This window comes from Ovis aries, chromosome 8 (genome assembly GCF_016772045.2).
Source record: "Ovis aries strain OAR_USU_Benz2616 breed Rambouillet chromosome 8, ARS-UI_Ramb_v3.0, whole genome shotgun sequence".
NCBI classification, from domain to species: Eukaryota; Metazoa; Chordata; class Mammalia; order Artiodactyla; family Bovidae; genus Ovis; species Ovis aries.
Window position 1 is genome coordinate 23,135,111 of NC_056061.1, and position 6,000 is coordinate 23,141,110.

Genomic DNA, 6,000 nt, shown 5'->3' on the forward strand with positions numbered 1-6,000 from the left:
AGAACCTGTTTTTGCTTTAAGATTAGATGAACTGGTCAAGCAATAAAAGATTTCCCATATGGGACATTCAGTGGCAGTTGAGTGACAGCTGTCTCGTTAGGGAGCATATGCACTTTGCAGATGACCACATTCTCACCATTCCTCATTGCCATTGGCACTGCTTGCTTTATTCATGTTTCTCATTTGTCAAATCCCATAAGCATTTGAGTCTGTGGACCATGACCCAAATTAGCCTGATATAGGGAGAAGTCAATGAGCATTGGAATTCCAAGTAAATGATTGAGGTGAGACATGGGAGGCTTTCCTAAGTAGCATCCAGTCTGAAAGTTACCCTATTCTTACCCAAATCTAGAATGGTTTTCATATTTCCCAGCATATCTGAGCTGAGAAACACATATAGATTTTTATAAAAGAAGTGCTCACTGCAAAAGTAGGAAAACATATCACAAAGTCACTGGACTTTACTAGATAGCCTTTAAGCAAATGAGTAGAATTCACTCACTCTCAGAAGGAATACTCTGTGAAGCCATTGTCTGCTCAAATACATATGAAGAGGCTAAAGTGGTTTGGAATGACTGAACATGTAACTAGCAAGGGAAATAAGTATCCAACAAGGATACAGAAAACAGTCAGCTCAAAGATGGCTTATATCAGCTTTTAAGTGTGTGGAACATAAGCCAAGACCAATACTGTTATTAGAGTGGTCCTCAATCAATATTTTTTGAATAAACAGATAAATGGAAAGAAAAGTTTGATCAAAAAATGACCCCCAAAATAAGAATGTTATGGTAGCAATTCCTTTTAAGAATTACATGTGTCCCTAAGTCCCTACTAATTTTAATTACCACCAGAATCACACTGACATCTTAGCTGAACATTAGTTCTATTTTGTTGAAGTTTATGCTTCACTTGTTTATCAACTTCTCTGTGGTTAAGTCAAACTAACAGTTTAGTTCTTTTCAGTTAATACTGCTTTGTTTTCTTAGAAAGTCCTAAACTACGGAAAGCTACTTGGAAAATTAAACAAGCAAGAAAACCTACCTTTGTTTACAGGTATTATTTTGAAGTACTGGTAATACACAGCATACCTTATTATGCTGGTACCAAATCTAACCCTATTTCCATATGGGTATAATAAATATTTCAAGCACATTATAACTAATAACCTTGTGGTATTAACTACTGAAGTAGTAGTAGAAGAGGCAAAGAAAACTAGACTGGTTTATAGACTGTATTAATAGAATGTCAGAGTTAGGAAGACATGATGTTAAACTTTGTCTTTCTCAACATTCCTCAGCTAAAGGTACTAGAACCTCTCACTACGAACCCACTTACCTGGGTTTCTTGGCTGACATGAAAAGGAAAGGTAGATATTATGAAGAGAAGTTTCTCACCCAATCCCGCCCCCACAGTGCAATGCCATTTTACTTGCCTTGCCTGATACTTTCCTTTTCCTGCTGTGTTGGAAGTGCTCTCTCAAGTGAGTTTACAGGCCACTCAAGCGAGATCCTGGAATTTCCTCTCCTACCATAAGTGCTAGTCACTCAATCATGTCCAGCTCTTTGCATCCCCATGGACTGCAGGCAGCCAGGCTCTTCTGTCCATGGGGATTCTTTGGGCAAGAATACTGGAGAGGGCTGCTACTCCCTTCTCTAGAGGATCTTACCGACACAAGGATCAAACTCAGGTCTCCTGCATTGCAGGCAGATTCTTTACATCTGAACCAGCAGTGAAGCCCCCCCCCCCCAAACACATTACCATTTGAGGTTTGAATCGACTGTCTAAATCACATGATATTTCTAGTCTAACGCTGAATACAGTTTGCAGCTAAAATTCCTATTGCTGTGATCCAATCATGAATACAGAACTCCCTTTAACACTGATGTCTCCATAAATAATCATGCATTTTCACCACCCCCTTGGACAGTGCACTGTCTTATAATGCTGGAGTAAGCAATAGATATTAGACCAGTTAGATATTAGATGTTGTCTGTCCTGAGCTTAGCTGACTTATGACACCTCACAACCTTATTCCAGGACTTGTAATCAATAGGGATCCATGTGGCCACATTTTGAAGCATTCCTGCTATTCCAAACACATAGCACCGAGAGAAAAATAAAAAGAGAAAAAATAAACATCATCAGGAAATAAACACACCAAAAAACGAAGCAAAACAGAAACGCACATAGGAAGTGATAAGAGGGGCTAAAGCCACTGTCTGCTGGGTTTTGAGTCATAGCAGAATTAAGCCTGCTATTTGACTTCTTTAGGGAAACAGAAACTAAAATTGATCACCATGGAATCAGATCTTGCTTCTTAAAACCAGGCATTGGAGTGGAATTCATCACACATGAAAGGAAGTAGGAGATGCAGCTGCCTGCCACTGCCGAGGCGGCTGCAGCTAATAGAACACTGCAATCTAGGAGGCAGGAGGATGCAGACAAAGCTAGGCCAGGAAGCGACTCAAGTCACCTGCTGATTTAGTCACTAATTTGGAGATATGTCCAACATCATCAAGTTGCTGTGGCCTTGAATGCCACACCAGACCTGGTTCTAGATTAGAGGCTCACAACTTCCCTCTGTCTGGAAGCCCTTTCTTACCATTTCCATGTACCTAAGCTCTTCTCATCTTCCAAGGGACCACCTTCCCTCTATGGAATACGGTTAGAAAAATTCTAGACAAAAATAGGATGTCTTCCCAGCAGTTTTTGATATATGCATTTTGTGGAAGCAAAATTATATTTACTTAGAACTGGTAACTGGTAACCAGTGGTAGCCACACTGGTAACTCTGTTCTGCCTATATGAAGACCTCAGGTTGAATACTGGTTCAGCCACTCACAGCTGGATAGTTAACTAAGATCTGTGAAGCTCAGGCTGTTTATCTATAAGAAAAGGGTTGCTGTGAGGGTCAGCCATAAGGTGTATAAAGCCATTAACACAGTGCCTTGCAGAGAGTAACCCTTCAATGGATACGAACTATCCTACTGGAGTTTGGGTGGACACATTTTATAATATAAGATTTTGTGGTTAGATTTTGTCTCAACTAACTTGTGTGAAGGAGTCAGATATACTTAACTTTGCATGATGGATCTATGCCTTAGTGCCAAATGGCCATGAACGAGTTATGTAACCTGCTTAAACCAGATTAGCTACAGACCTGCTGGACACTAACAATGAAAAGAAAACTACCCTGAAAGAATAACATATTCTGTTATTAAAATCAAGATTTGTAAACCTATTCAATCTATATCAGAAATTAGTCAGTAATGTATCTGATTTAAAAAAAAAATACCACTTCATACCCATTAAATGTGCTACTATTTAAAAAAAAAAGACTAAGTGTTGGTGAGGATGTGAAGAAATTGGAATCATTGTGCAAGGCTGGTAGGAATGTAAAGCAGTGCAGCAACTATGGAAAAGAGCATGGCATCTCTTCACAAAATTTAAAAAAGGACTAGAACAAGGATAAGATACTGAAAAAGGATAAGACACCAAAGATGAGTCCCCCAGGTTGGAAGATGTTCAATATGCTACTGGGCAAAAGCAGAAATGATGCTCAGCTGTGGATGTGTCTAGTGATGAAAGCAAAGTCCAGTGCTGTGAAGAACAGTATTGCATAGGAACCTGGAAAGTTAGGTCCATGAATCAAGGTAAATTGGACATGTTTAAACAGGAGATGGTTAAGAATAAACATTGACATCTTAGGAATCAGTGCACTAAAATGGACAGGAACGGGCGAATGTAATTCAGGTGACCATATATCCACTACTGTGGGCAAGAATCCCTTAGAAGAAATGAAGTAGCCCTCATAATCAACAAAAGAGTTTGAAATGCAGTACTTGGGTACAACCTCAAAAATGACAGAATGATCTCGATTCATTTCCAAGGCAAGCCATTCAATACCACAGTAATCCAAGTCTATGTCCCTACCACCGATGATGAAGAAGCTGAAGTTGATCACTTCTTTGAAGACCTAGAAGACCTCCTAGAACTAACATTAAAAAACAATTTCCTGTTCACCATTGGGGATTGGAATGCTAAAGTAGGAAGTCAAGAGATACCTGGAGTAACAGGCAAGTTTGGCCTTGGAGAACAAAATGAGGCAGGGTAAAGGATAACTGAATTCTGCCAAGAGAATGTACTGGTCATAAGACTCATAAGACCCTTTTTCAACAACATAAGAGATGACTTTACACACGGACATCACCAAATGGTCAATACTAAAATGAAATTAATTACATTCTTTGTAGCCAAAGATGGACAAACTACATACAGTCAGCAAAAACAAGACCTGGAGCTGACTGTGGCTCAGCTTCTCATAACAAAATTCAGGCTTAAACTAAAGAAAGCAGGGAAAACCACTAGGCCTGCCAGGTATGACTTAAATCAAATCCCCTATGAATATGGAAGGAAGGTAATGAGTAGATCCAAGGGATTAGATCTAGTGAACAGTGTGCCTGAAGAACTATGGATGGAGGTCTGTAATACTGTACAGGAGGCAGGGAACAAAACCATCCCAAAGAAAAACAAAAGCAAGAAGGCAGAGTGGTCATCTGAGGAGGCCTTACAAACAGCTGAGGAAAGAAGAGAAGTGAAAAGCAAGGGAGAAAGGGAAAGGCACACCGAACCAAACACAGAGTTCCAAAGAACAGCAAGGAGACAAGAAGGCCTTCTTCAATGAACAATCCTTAAAAAATAGAGCCAAACAGTAGAAGGGGAAAGACTAGAGATCTCTTCAGGAAAATTGGAAATATTAAAGGAACATTTCGTCCACAGATGGGCACAATAAAGGACAGAAATGGCAGACACCTAGCAGAAGCAGAAGATATCAAGAAGAGAGATGGAAAGAACACAAGGAAGAACTGTACAAAAAGATCTTAATGAACTGGATAACCACAATGGTGTGGTCAGTCACCAGAGCCAGACATTCTGAAGTGTGAAGTCAGGTGGGCCTTAGGAAGCACTGCTCTCAATAAAGCTAGTGGACGCGGTGGAATTCCAGTAAGGTAAAGTGTTTGTTGCTCAGTCGTGTCAGACTTTTTGCCAACCCCACGGACTGGGGCTCTCCAGGCTCTTCCATCCGTGGGATTCTCCAGGCAAGAAGACTGGAATAGGTTGCCATTTTCTTCTGAAAAAGGTCAATCCTTATCCCAATTCCCAAGAAGGGTAGTACTAAAAAATGTTCAAACTATCAGACAATTACACTCATCTCCATGTTCATAAGGTCATGCTTAAAATCCTGCATGCTTGGCTTCAGCATTATGCAAACCAAGAACTTAGAGATGTCCAAGCTGGGTTTATAAAAGGCAGAAGAACCAGAGATTAAATTGCCAACATTTGCTAGATCACAGAGAAAGCAAGGGAATTCCAGAAAAATGTCTACCTCTATTTCATCAACTACACTAAAGCCTCTGACTATGTGGATCATAACAAACTGTGGAAAGCTCTTAAAGAAATGGGAATATCAGACCATCTTACCTGTTTATTGAGAAACCTGTATGCAGGTCAAGAAACAACAGTTAGAACCCTGTATGGAGCAACTGATTGGTTCAAGATTGAGAAAGAAATATGTCAGGGCTGTCTGTTATCAGCCTGTTTAACTTATATGCTGGAGCACATCATGAGAAATACCAGGCTGGATGAGTTACAAGCTGGAATCAAGATAGGTGGGAAAAACATCAACAACCTCAGAGTGCAGATGATACCACTCTAATGGCAGAAAGCTAAGAGGAACTAGAGAAGCTCTGGATGAAGGGGAAGGAAGAGAGTGAAAAAGCTGATTTAAAACCAAGTATTAAAAAACTAAGATCATGGCATCCAGCCCCATTATTGCATAGCAAATAGAAGGAGAAAAGATGGACACAGATTTCCTTTTCTTGGGCTCTAAAATCGCAGCTGCCATGAAATCAGAAGACAACTGCTTCTTGGCAGGAAAGTTATGACAAACCTAGACAGTGTATTGAAAAGCATCACTCTGCCAACAAAGGTATATATAGT